Source organism: Bos grunniens, chromosome 1 (genome assembly GCF_055505025.1).
Source record: "Bos grunniens cultivar Pamir isolate PY7600 chromosome 1, Bosgru_T2T1.0, whole genome shotgun sequence".
Classification (NCBI taxonomy): domain Eukaryota; kingdom Metazoa; phylum Chordata; class Mammalia; order Artiodactyla; family Bovidae; genus Bos; species Bos grunniens.
This window is the reverse complement of record NC_141165.1, coordinates 27220888-27234461: the sequence shown is the minus strand read 5'-3', so window position 1 is coordinate 27234461 and position 13574 is coordinate 27220888. Positions and strand designations below refer to the sequence as shown.

The 13574-nt window shown below is 39.3% G+C and overlaps 1 protein-coding gene across 5 annotated transcripts in view; it reads left to right on the top strand.

Moving 5' to 3' along the window:
• Positions 1-13574, top strand: part of PIK3CB (phosphatidylinositol-4,5-bisphosphate 3-kinase catalytic subunit beta) — a 178951-nt gene that overhangs the window by 38834 nt on the left and 126543 nt on the right. For all 5 annotated transcript variants that reach the window (XR_015148968.1, XM_086361989.1, XM_086362070.1 and 2 more), the window contains one exon: positions 9853-9958. The gene's annotated coding sequence lies outside the window, so the exon portion shown is untranslated. The remainder of the gene's footprint in view (positions 1-9852; positions 9959-13574) is intronic.

Below are 13574 nucleotides of genomic sequence, written 5' to 3'. Positions count from 1 at the left end.
GATGGTTTTTTTTCCTTTTCGGATGGTCTTTCCGTGATTTGTGCACTGAAATGTTAAAGGGTTGTAGTTGTCTCATTGGGCCATCAGGAAGAAGAACCAGGTTCACAGGAGGCATTCCTGCTACCTGGTAGTGACTGTAAGATGCATTCTGTGTCAGAGGTGTTCAAATGCAGAAAACACTTCATCTTAAAAATGATGAAATACATTAGATAATGTCAGATTGTTTTCCTTAGAGTTCATACTAATTTACACTGTCAACAGGAAGGTAAAATGTTTTGGTTGTTTCACATAATCTCAAATAAGTTGATACTGTCAGATCTTTTTGTCAGTCTAACATGTAATATAGTGGTTCACTGTTTTTTTCCTCCTTTTAATTTTTTTTTCAGTGAAGTCTAACTCATACAGTAAATGGCAAAAAATCATCAATGTATAATATCATGATTTTATCTCAAAGTAAATAGATCCATGTAACCACCACCAAGAAGTAGAACATTGCCAAGAGCCCACTTGTGTGCCACCTCCCAGCCCACTTACTTCTGCTTGTTTCTTTCCCAAAGAAGTCACTATTCTGAAAGCTAACACCCTAGAATCAGTTTTGCCCATTTTTTGAATGTTTTGTACATGAATCATGCAGTAGGGGTACCTTTGTATCTGATGTCTTTTATTTAACAATATGCTGGTGACACCCGAAACTAATACTGTAAACAAACAAAACAAACCAATATGTCAGTGCCACCGGGGAAGGGAAAACGGAAATACTTTACATTTGAGAATGGCATTATTTTCAAAAGGAACCACTTTTTTCATGATCGAGGCCATAATGATGGGGAGGGGAATGGTCAGAAACCAGGAGCCCAAATTAGGATTCTCATACTGCCTTGCCCCAGCTGGATGACTTTGAGATCACATGAACTCAGTGACTATAATGATCCCTACTCCAGTTACATGAGAGGCTTTCTATGAGGATTCTCTGAAATAGTACATGTGAAAATGCTCAGCATTGAAACAATGGTGATGTTGTTACTTTAATTCCGATTGTGATGGTATTAAAAGGTGGGGGCCTTTAGAAGATAATCAGATCATAAGTTAGAGCTCTCATTATGGCATTAAAAGTGTGTGTTAGTCTGTCAATCAGATCTGACTCTCTATGGACCCTATGGACTATATAGCCTGCGAGGCTCCTCTGTCCATGGAATTCTCCAGGCAAGAATACTAGAGTGGGTTGCCATTTCCTTCTCCAGGGGATCTTCCTGATGCAGGGATTGAACCCGGGTCTCCCGTGTTGCAGGCAGATTCGTGACCATCTGAGCTACCGGGAAGCTCCATTACGGCATTAGTGTCCTTATAAAAAGAGAGTTGAGAGAGCTTGCCGCCTCTCTTCTGTTGTGCCATATGAAGATACAATGAGAAGATGGTGATCTGTAAACCATGAATAGGTCCCTCAGCTAGAACCTGACCATGATGGCAGCCTAATTTCAGACTTCCAGCTTCTGGAACTGATATTTTTTGTTTAAGTTGATCTCCCTCTTCTAAAAAAGAGAAAACTCCAATATATTTGTAACATTTATCCTTGTTAAGTGTCATTGTGAGTTGTTCCATGTGGCTTAGTAAAATGAACAAAAATATGTTCTCATTCCTACAGTGTCTAAGAGTGATTCCCACTATTTGTGTATGTTTGAATCACTTATGATTTTTATTTTATTGAGGAGTTTGCAAATCATTTTTATTGCTGAAATATCTTTTTGTAATTCAGATACTCATATCTGAATAGATTTAAAACATATACATCTGTGGTCTTTGAATCCTTTTTCTGAATTATTTATATTTGTAATATGTAATAGATTCCTGTGGTTCAAAGATTAAAAGTATAAAAAAAGTAAAGTCTCCCACTTCTACATGAACTGTCCAGTTCATGTCTACCCCAATTGCCTAACATCTGACTCTACCTAGGAAACTAATATTACTAGTTTCTGTATAATCTTCCATTGTCTTTTACTGTGGTGGTAGTGGTAATTGCTCAGTCGTGACACTCAGTCATGTCTAACTCTTTGGAGTTCCATGGAGTTTGGGCTGCCAGGCTCCTCTGTACTGGAGTGGGTTGTCATTCCCTTCTCTAGGGGGTCTTCCTGACCCAGGGATTGAACCCAGGTCTTCTGCATTGCAGGCAGATTCTTCACCATCTGAGCCACCAGGGAAGCCCAAAGAGAATATGAATATAGATTACATCTTTATCCCTCTGCCCAAAACACATTACAGCAACTATCTGTACATTTTTTTTTGCTTAGCATCTTGCATATTTTTCATGTGTCAGATCATATTTAATTATCTCTAAGGTACTTAATTCATTTTCATTGCAACATAGTATTATACTATGCTAATATATCATTTATCCATTCTGTTTTACATTTGTACTTTTTGGGTAGTCTGAAATAATGCTGCAGTGAGCATTCTAGTAAATATCTTTTGATGAAATGTATACACATTTCTTTTGGATTTATATCTAGGGTGGAATTTCTATGTCGTAAAGTAATGTAGATTTCCGTTGCTGTACATTTTCAACAAGCCTGGGTATTATTATTTTCTTTAATTTTTACCCATTCTGATGGGTACACACATGGTATCTTATTGTGGTTTTAATTTTTATTTTCCAGAGTACTAATAAAATTGCCAATTTCCCCCTTTATATTTACTGACTGTATTGGTCCATTCAGAAACTGTATTTTTAAAAAAGCCAGAATATATAATCTCCATCTGTAAAAAGAAAGACTAACAAACTCATACACTAATAGTCTTAATCTGATTATTTCTTGGATAATCAAGAAGTATTCGATTTCATGGGTATCAAAGAAACTTTTTTTGGGAGGAGAGCTGGACCACTCAGCATGTGGGATACCAGCTCCCACGTGATCTCTCACTAGAATTGATTCTGTGCCTTCTGCAGTGGAAATGCAGAGTCCTAAGTTCTTGCCTGGAGAATCCCAGGGATGGGGGAGCCTCGTGGGCTGCTGTCTATGGGGTCGCACAGAGTTGGACACGACTGAAGTAACTTAGCAGCAGCAGCAACCACTGGACCACCAGGGAATTCCCTCAAAGAATATTCTGAGTGTTCTAATTGCATTTTATAAAAATAAGTGTTAGAATAGAGATTACATTCCTTTGATGTAGGGCTAGGACTTTTTGGTAGTATGTGAGGAATGCTCTTGGTCCAGTAGGGAAAGGAGAGAGATGAGCACCTCCACCATGAAGTGATTTTTAGAATTTAATTTTTAATTTTATCATTTTTATGGACTTCCCTGGTGATCTTGTGGTTAAGAATCCCCCTGCTAATGTGGGGGACATAGGTTTGATCACGGGTCCAGGAAGATTACCCATGTCAAAAAGCAACTAAGCCAAACTACTGAAGCCTGAGTGCCTAGAGCCTCTGCTCCTCAACAAGAGAAGCCAATGCAATGAGGAGCCTGTGCATTGCAGCAAAGAGTAGTCCCAGCTCTCCACAACTAGAGAAAGGCTGCACACAGCAATGAAGATCCAGCGCAGCCAAAAATAAGTATTTTAAGAATTGTTATTTTTATTTTTTTCCAAAGTTAATAACTAACTTTATTTATTTTTTAAAATTTATTTATTTATTTTTTTACTTTACAATATTGTATTGGTTTTGCCATACATCAACATGCATCTGCCACGGGTGTACACGTGTTCCCCATCCTGAACCCCCCTACCAGCTCCCTCCCCATACCATCCCTCTTGGTCATCCCAGTGTACCAGCCCCAAGCTTCCTGTATCCTGCATCGAACCTGGACTGGTGATTCATTTCTTATATGATATTATACATGTTTTAATGCCATTCTCTCAAATCATCCCCCCCTCCCTCTCCCACAGAGTTATTTTTAAAATATCAACATTGTTTATTGGTTTATTTTATTGAGATAGTCAGTCTAAAATATTAGTTTGTATTAGTTTGCAGGTATATGTACAACATAATGATTCAAATATTTTATCATTTATACTCCATTTATAGTTCTTGTAAAATATTGACTAAACTCCCTGTGCTGTACAGTATATCCTTGTAGCTTATTTATTTTATGTATAATAGCAACGGTGAAGATCGCTCAGTCGTGTCCGACTCTTTGTGACCCCATGGACTGTAGCCTACCAGGCTCCTCTGTCCATGGGATTTTCCAGGCAATAGTACTGGAGTGGATTGCGATGTCCTCCAGAGAACTTCCGACCCAGGGATTGAACCCGGGTCTCCCATATTGTAGACAGACGCTTAGTCTGAGCAACAGGTCAGTTTATTTCTCTCCCTGAGTTTTTGTGTCGTCATAACAAAGATTTTGCATCAAAGACTAATTATAATTACTATAGCTCAAGCAAGCAGGATTTCTCAGCTCTTGTCTTGTTGTAACAAGAATTTGAAACAACAGACTGGTTACAGCTCAGGCAGACAGAATTTTATTAAGGAGACAGTGGATAGTAAACACCGGAGACTTGGGAGACCTGAAACCCTGAAGGAGAAGCAGCAATCCCTCTTGGCTTTCTTTTTGTACTTCTTCTTGGTTCTACCCTGTGCAAAATAGGGCTTGTACCCGCCACCAGTCAGGAAAGGGAATGCAAATTGGGTGTACGTTCAAGGCCAGTCAGGGAAGGGGTTATGTCTGGGACCCAGCCAAATTGGGCTGTTACATGTTCATCTAGTTGGGCGTGGACTGTTTTGATTGACAGTTGCATGTGACATAACAACAAGCTCTATGTCTTTCCGATAATTCAGTCTGTTATAATCAGTTGTATGTATGTGTAGAATATTTATGAACCCATAATGGGTTCCTGGCTGCGTAAGGTTACTTGAGGACACAGCTTTGCATCAGTGGCTCTTGTGTCCCAGTTGGAGAAGCCCCTTTGGCTAGTTTGTATCCACATTGTGCCTGGGGCGCATGGGCAGGACTTGGAATGATCTCTGTGGTTATTTTTTGTAGCATATCTGTGAGCTCTCCTGGGCGTGTCTTAGGTGGGGTTTAGAGATCAGCTTGCATCCTTTTCAATAGGCTACTTCTCTATTGTTCATGCCTAACTTCCTGTGTGTGTTCAGTTCAGTTCAGTCTCTCAGTCGTGTCGGACTCTGCGACCCATGAATCGCAGCACGCCAGGCCTCCCTGTCCATTACCATCTCCCGGAGTTCACTCAAACTCACGTCCATCGAGTCGGTGATGCCATCTCATCCTCTGTCGTCCCCTTTTCCTCCTGCCCCCAATCCCTCCCAGCATCAGAGTCTTTTCCAGTGAGTTAACTCTTCACATGAGGTGGCCAAAGTACTGGAGTTTCAGCTTTAGCATCATTCCTTCCAAAGAAATCCCAGGGCTGATCTCCTTCAGAATGGACTGGTTGGATCTCCTTGCAGTCCAAGGGACTCTCAAGAGTCTTCTCCAACACCACAGTTCAAAAGCATCAATTCTTCAGCACTCAGCCTTCTTCACAGTCCAACTCTCGCATCCATACATGACCACTGGAAAAACCACAGCCTTGACGAACCTCCGAAATCAGATTGATTATATTCTTTGCAGCCGTCCATAGTTCATCAGGCACTCTATCTATTAGATCTAGTCCCTTAAATCTATTTCTCATTTCCACTGTATAATCATAAGGGATTTGATTTAGGTCATACCTGAATGGTCTCGTGGTTTTCCCTACTTTCTTCAATTTAAGTCTGAATTTGGCAATAAGGAGTTCATGATCTGAGCCACAGTCAGCTCCTGGTCTTGTTTTTGCTGACTGTATAGAGCTTCTCCATCTTTGGCTGCAAAGAATATAATCAATCTGATTTCGGTGTTGACCATCTGGTGATGTCCATGTATAGAGTCTTCTCTTGTGTTGTTGGAAGAGAGTGTTTGCTATGACCAGTGCATTCTCTTGGGAAAATTCTATTAGCCTTTGCCCTGCTTCATTCTTTATTCCAAGGCCAAATTTGCCTGTTATTCCAGGTGTTTCTTGACTTCCTACTTTTGCATTCCAGTCCCCTGTAATGAAAAGGACATCTTTTTTGGGTGTTAGTTCTAGAAGGTCTTGTAGGTCTTCATAGAACTGTTCAACTTCAGCTTCTTCAGCATTACTGGTTGGGAAATAGACTTGGATTACTGTGATATTGAATGGTTTGCCTTGGAAACAAACAGAGATCATTCTGTCGTTTTTGAGATTGCATCCAAAGTACTACGTTTTGGACTCTCTTGTTGACCACGATGGCTACTCCATTTCTTCTGAGGGATTCCTGCCCGCAGTAGTGGATAATAACGGTCATCTGAGTTAAATTCACCCGTTCCAGTCCATTTTAGTTCTCTGATTCCTAGAATGTCGATGTTCACTCTTGCCATCTCCTGTTTGACCACTTCCAATTTGCCTTGATTCATGGACTTAACATTCCAGGTTCCTACGCATCAAACCTTGCTTCTATCACCAGTCACATCCACAACTGGGTATTGTTTTTGTTTTGGCTCCATCCTTTCATTCTTTCTGGAGTTACTTCTCCACTGATCTCCAGTTGCATATTGGGCACTCACCGACCTGGGGAGTTCCTCTTTCAGTATCTTATCATTTTGCCTTTTCATATGTTCATGGGGTTCTCAAGGCAAGAATATGGAAGTGGTTTGCCATTCCCTTCTCCAGTGGACCACATTCTGTCAGACCTCTCCACCATGACCCGCCCATCTTGGGTGGCTCCACGGGCATGGCTTAGTTTCATTGAGTTAGACAAGGCTGTGGTCCTAGTGTGATTAGATTGACTAGTTTTCTGTGAGTATGGTTTCAGTGTGTCTGCCCTCTGATGCCCTCTTGCAACACCTACCATCTTACTTGAGTTTCTCTTACCTTGGACGTGGAGTATCTCTTCATGGCTGCTCCAGCAAAGCGCAGCTGCTGCTCCTTACCTTGGACGAGGGGTATCTCCTCACTGCCGTCCCTCCTGACCTTGAACGTAGAGTAGCTCCTATTGGTGTGTATTAGATGTTTCCAACTCTTTGCGTGTGTGTGTGTGTGTGTGTGTGTGTGTGTGTGTGTTACTCAATTGTGTCCGATTCTTTGCAACCCTATGGACTAGAGATCTCCATGCTCCTCTGTTCATGGAATTCTCCAGGCAAGAATATGGGGGAGTGGGTTGCCATTACCTTCTCTTGGGGATCTTCCCCCTTCTGGGGGTCTTCCACATAACAATAGTTTGTATTTCTTTATCCCCTGCGGCAGTCACCACCCCCCCATCGTTAGTTTGTATATGTGAGTTTGTTTCTTTTTTATGTTGGAATGTAGATTTTTTTTTTTTTTTTAATTTTGACTGTGCTGGGTGTCATTGGGTCTTGCAGGCTTCTCTAGTTGTGGTGCTCTGTGTGGGGGTTTTGGTATCATCATGTGCCGTTCTCAGTGCTTTTGGATGAGCTTTTGAAATTCTCCCCCCCACCCCCACCCCTTTAAAATTTAGGGTTAGGGTTATGGTTAGGGTTAAAGGTTAGAAGTTCTCTTAGTAAGTTCTGTTTTGACAATAAAGTTTTGAGTGGATCTTCATGTGTTAGGTTATTAATAACATTGTTTAAATCTAAAGGATACTAGGAACTTTAAGAATAAATTGTATTTAATTCTGTGTTTGAGTAAGTCAGAGTAATTGACTGTTGAACAAGAGTAAGCAGTATACTTACATTCATTTATAGCCTGTATTAAATTATTTATTACTTTTTGCTTTCCTTTTCTCTTTTCCCTTTTAAATAGACTTTTTTTTTTTTTTTTTGGTTTGTTTTAAAGAGCAGTTTTAGTTTTACAGTAAAATTGAATGGGAAGTGCATAGTTCCCATATATGCAACCTTCCCCCGCCCCCCTCCCCCTCACCCGGCCACATAGCCTCCCTCACTGTCAACATCCTGCACCAGCATGTTGGTAATTTTTGAGTTGACTAATTCCCTTACTTTTGGGAAAGTAAGCAGTTTGATATATGTTGACATTACTCTAAAATTATAACATTCCTTTCCTTTTAGAAAGCATATCATTGACCTTATTTCAAAAGCAAAGAAACCAAGACTGGAATTAAATTATTTGCTTCCTAGCCAAATTTTGTTTTGAAGTTTTCAAATGAAGATTTTCAAGTTTAATAGCAACAGTTATGCTCTCCTTTGATTCCTGCTAACATTCAGAAAACGAAGATCATGGCCTCCGGTCCCATCACTTCATGGCAGATAGATGGGGAAACAGTGGAAACAATGGCTGACTTTATTTTTCTGGGCTTCAAAATTACTGTAGATGGTGATTGTAGCCATGAAATTAAAAGACGATTGCTCCTTGGAAGGAGAGTTATTTATGACCAACCTAGACAGCATATTAAAAAGCAGAGACATTACTTTGTCAACAAAGGTCCGTCTAGTCAAGGCTATAGTTTTTCCAGTGGTCATGCATGGATGCGAGAGTTGGACTGTGAAGAAAGCTGAGTGCCAAAGAATTGATGCTTTTGAACTGTGGTGTTGGAGAAGACTCTTGAGAGTCCCTTGGACTGCAAGGAGATCCAACGAGTCCATCCTAACGGAGATCAGTCCTGCATGTTCTTTGGAAGGACTGATGTTGAAGGTGAAACTCCAATACTTTGGCCACTTGATTCGAAGAGCTGACACATTCGAAAAGACCCTGATGCTGGGAAAGATTGAGGGCAGGAGGATAAGGGGACAACAGAGGATGAGACGGTTGGATGGTATCACTGACCTGATGGACATGGGTTTGGGTGGACTCTGGGAGTCGGTGATGGACAAGACGGCGTGGCGTGCTGCGGTTTATGGGGTGCAAAGAGTTGGACATGACTGAGCAACTGAACTGACTGACTGGACTGACTGCTACAAATTATAAAATTTGATTTTACCTAGTATTGGAGAGGACATGTTCATATGCTGCTGGTGAATTGGTAAGGTGATCCAGTTGAAGGCACTTGGGCATTTTTGATAGATGAGAATTTGGATGCCCTGTGACCCACCAGTTTCCCACTTTGCATATCCCAAAGACAGTCTTGTAAAAATATACCTGGCGACTTGAATAGTAATGTTGATAAAAGCAAAAAAGTAAGGCATACATGTTTGTCAACAGAATACATAAATAGATTGTGGCATATTTATATTATGGAATACCATATAAGGCAGTGAAAATGTAACATGGATAAAACATAGAAAAATATCACGTGAAAAAATTCACATCCCCAAATATTTCATTCAGCATACCAGTTTATCAAGCTGAAAAAATGATGATGGGTTGGGGGAGGACACATACCTAAACAAAATACTATTTAAGGACATATGCATATGTGACAGTGTTATATTTTAAAAAATGATGGGATAATACATAATTAGGATGAAGGTTAGGAGGACAGAAGCACTTAGATTATGTTATTGGTGTTCTTATGTGACGTGGTGATTTACAATTTACTGTGTTCATTTTATGCTTGCTTACATTCATCTTTCCATATATTTTGTGTGTGTCAAAGATTACATTAAAGAAGTAAGGGGAAAGCTACTCGTGGTTAGCCACTTATGATGTAGATGGAGGGGTGGCTTGGGAAGTAGAAAGATAACTAGTATATTACAGAAAAGAGGTTTCAAGAAGTAGGAGGTGATTTACATAAGAGATCAGATAGGTGAATAGGATATGAACTTAATTCCCTTTCAGCTCTAACATTTTGTTAAATATTGTGGTTTATGTGTTTTCTTTGTTTTTCCCATATTTAAAATTACGGAGTTATAAGCAATTACGGAGTTATAAGCAATTATGTTATATAAGTGATATAATTATTTTTAATTTAGTCCATTTAGGTATTAATATTTTTTATCTTTACCCTTTTTTCTGTAGTGTATCTTCTAATCTGAAAAAGTCTTCCATGAAAACTTCACTTTCAAAAAAACAAGTAATACCGTCTATTTTTCTAAAACACTGAAATGGGAGCTCTTATTTCAAGGTAAGTATGAGTTTTACATCTTTATCAATTATTTTTTCAGTAGTTAAATATAGAAGGAAGATCTGAATATTGGTTACATTTTAAAATCATTTAGTTCTTCTAGGGTGGACATAGGAAGGAAATTGTAAGCTTTGTTTTAAGATTGATACTTAAGATTATGTTTACCACATATTTTAACACAGCTTCATGAAGGAGAGAGGAGGGGTCAGTGGTATTTAAAGATTTTTAGAGAGGTTAATTAAAAACTGAGAGCTTTTCGAATTTAGCAGTTAAGAGGTCATTGCTGGATGGTTAGAGGCCATTTTCCGTCTATGATTGTTGCTAAAAGTAAGTTTGCAGTAGATAGTGAAGAGAAGTTGAAAAAGTGAACATTTTACCTCTTAAGTGATTTATTAAACCAATATATGGTATGTACTTAGTATGTAGCAATCATTTCTCTAAGCACTGTAGTTATAGTGTATAACTATTAACATACATATATTATATATATGTATGTATAAACCAATATATATCTTGGTTCAAGCTTCTTATAAAGAATTTAATGCCCAAATATTTCCCTCCAGCTTTATTTAGATGTAATTGACAGACAACATTGTGTATTTGCTGAACTATTTTTATGCCTTTTTTTTTTTTTAACTGTTTTGTGTGTTGATTTACATAGTCTACCCTAGTTATACCATTAACAGGGTCCAGATATTCCGTGCCTGGGTATAACTTGTTTGTTATACAGGGCTCGTAGTCTAGCAGGCAAGTTAGGTGTTTAACAGCACTCATCACTGTGATAAGTGCTGCTAAGTCACTTCAGTCGTGTCCGACTCTGTGCAACCCCATAGACAGCAGCCCACCAGGCTCCCCCATCCCCGGGATTCTCCAGGCAAGAACACTGGAGTGGGTTGCCATTTCCTCCTCCAATACATGAAAGTGAAAAGTGAAAGTGAAGTCGCTCAGTCGTGTCCGACTCTTAGCGACCCCATGGACTGCAGCCTACCAGGCTCCTCCGTCCATGGGATTTTCCAGGCAAGAGCACTGGAGTGGGTTGCCATTGCCTTCTCTGTGATAAGTGCTACAAAAGTGACATAATGATTACCTGAGTTGGGGGTGGGAGTGGATGTTGGTGGTTTGTGAGTTCATTGAGCAGTATAGATTTAAAAGGCAAGTTTGACAGGGCATATGGAAGAGAGAAATCATGTATATGAATGTAGGATTTTGAGTAGCATAAGAAAAGTAAGGAAACCACAAAGAAAGACTGGTTATTATGGGGCAAGCAGATGGGACTGTAACATGAATTCTGTTAGACCTATTTTGATTTTGGAAGTACAGGTAGAACTTTCAGTGTTTCTCCCTAAATGTGGAAATACGAGACTAAAATTTAGAAAAATGATAATTTAGGGCCCAAAGATACAAACTTTGGAGTAATTCACATGGAGCTTAAGCTGTGGAAGTAGGTAACATTTCTAGTATCCTAGCAGAGAGAAAAAGGTAAAGCACAGAACTTTTAGAAATGCTTATTGTAAATATTGGTGTTAAAAAGAATCAATAAAGGAAGAATAAGAAAAGTATGAAGAAGGATGAGATGCTTATAAAGATTATGGATTTTAATACCCTAGAAGGGCATTAAGATTAATTAAATTCAATAACCTATCTAAGGTATAAACATAACCTAATAATTAATAATTATTAGGTTAATTATATAATAAAGTAACATAGTAATTAGTATGAGATTCTTGATCTGCGAGAACAGATTGAATAGACCAAGATGAGTTATAAGAGGTTAAGCAAATGGTTTTACAAAATACAAAGAAGCATGAAGAATAAAATAGAATGTTTTTCAAGAAGTTTGTGCAGGAAATAAGACAGCAATCATTGGGAAAGTTAGCCACGTGGAAGATATTTTAGCATTTTGTGTGTGTGTGTGCGCGCGCATGTTCAGTCATGTCCAACTCTCCGACCCCATGGACTGTACAGGCTCCTCTGTCCATTTTCCAGGTAGAATTTTCCAGGTAGAAACACTGGAGTGAGTTGCTATTTTCTACTCCAGGAGATAAGTTTAATACAATAACACAGATTTTTTTAATACCACAGGAAAGAAGGAAGTGTAGAAAAAGGTGAATTGGATACATGGAGGGCTTGTAATTCCTGATGGATAAATTTATTTGGATTTTATTTTATTTTAAAAATATTTATTTATTTGGCTATGTTGAGTCCTAGGTGTGGCACACAAGGCCTTTCGTTGTGGCACACAGACATTCTCTACTTGGGGAGCGTGGGCCCCAGAGCATGGGGGTTTCAGTAGAGGCGCACACGGCTCTCAAGTTGTGGTATGGGCTCTGGAGTGTATAGACGCAGTAGTTGTGGCTCACAGATTCAGCTGCTCCCTGAACAGGAATTGAACCTGTGTCCCTTGCATTGCAAGATAGATTCTTAACCACCGGACCACCAGGGAAGTCTCTGTTTAAATTGTAAAATGTGCATAACAAAATTGATCATTTGACTATTATTATTTTCATTTGGTATGGTAAGTTAACATTTGCTATATATGAATTAGGTATGCTTCTTCATGTGTACAAAGCATCTGAATGTTCAGTTTCATCTGTACAGTCATTGCTCGATTTTCTTTACTTAGAGCAGATACAGAGACTGAGAAATATTGAAAGAATTAATTGTTTCATTTCATATTGTCAAGGGTCCCTTCTCTTGCTGTTGCTTCTATCTATAAATTGAGAAAGAGTACTCCCTTTTTAAAAACTTTAATAAAAAGGAGATTTCCAAACCACATTGTAATTGACTAAGAGATGGTGTCAGAGTACAGAAGTAACAAAAAGGTCTTAAAGACCTTTTCCTGGGAATTTCCTGGCAGTCCAGTGGTTAGGACTCTGAGCTTTCATTTCTATGGGCCCATTTCTAGTTGGAAGTCCTAGTCATAGTAATTGGTCTTTCACTCACGTATGTCTAGCTGTTTGTGACTCCGTGGACTATAGCCTGTCAGGCTCCTTTGTCCATGGGATTTTCCAGGCAAGAATACTGGAGTGGGTTTCCATTCCTTCTCCAGGGGAACTTCCTGACACAGGGATCGAACCTGGGCCTCCCACATTATAGGCAGATGCTTTACTGTCTGAGCCACAAGGGAAGCCCATTCCTATTTTTACCTTTTTACACTGTTCATGGGGTCCTCAAGGCAGGAATGTTGTAGTGGTTTGCCATTCCCTTCTCCAGTGGGGCAAGTTTTCAGATAAATGAGCTTAAATAAATGTTAAGCCATCCACAGCTCTATATGACTTTATTGTTCTTACTTTATCATCATATTTCATCCTATCAACACCTTCTCTCTAAAATGGAAGTTATCCACATTTTATAGATGAAGGGATCCTTAAACTTGGGATATGTACAAATATGGGCATTTGGAAAGAGCTCAACATGTTCTTCCTAAACATTGGCCATTTTAACTGTTTTTAAGTGTACAATTTCCTGACATAAATATAGTCATGGTATTGTGCACCCATCAGCACTATCCATCTCCACAACTTATTGTATCACCCCCAAACCCAGATAACTCTTATTCTGTGAAGTTGTCTGTCTCTGAGAATTTGCCTGTTCTGTTTAGGGCTTGTAAGTGCAA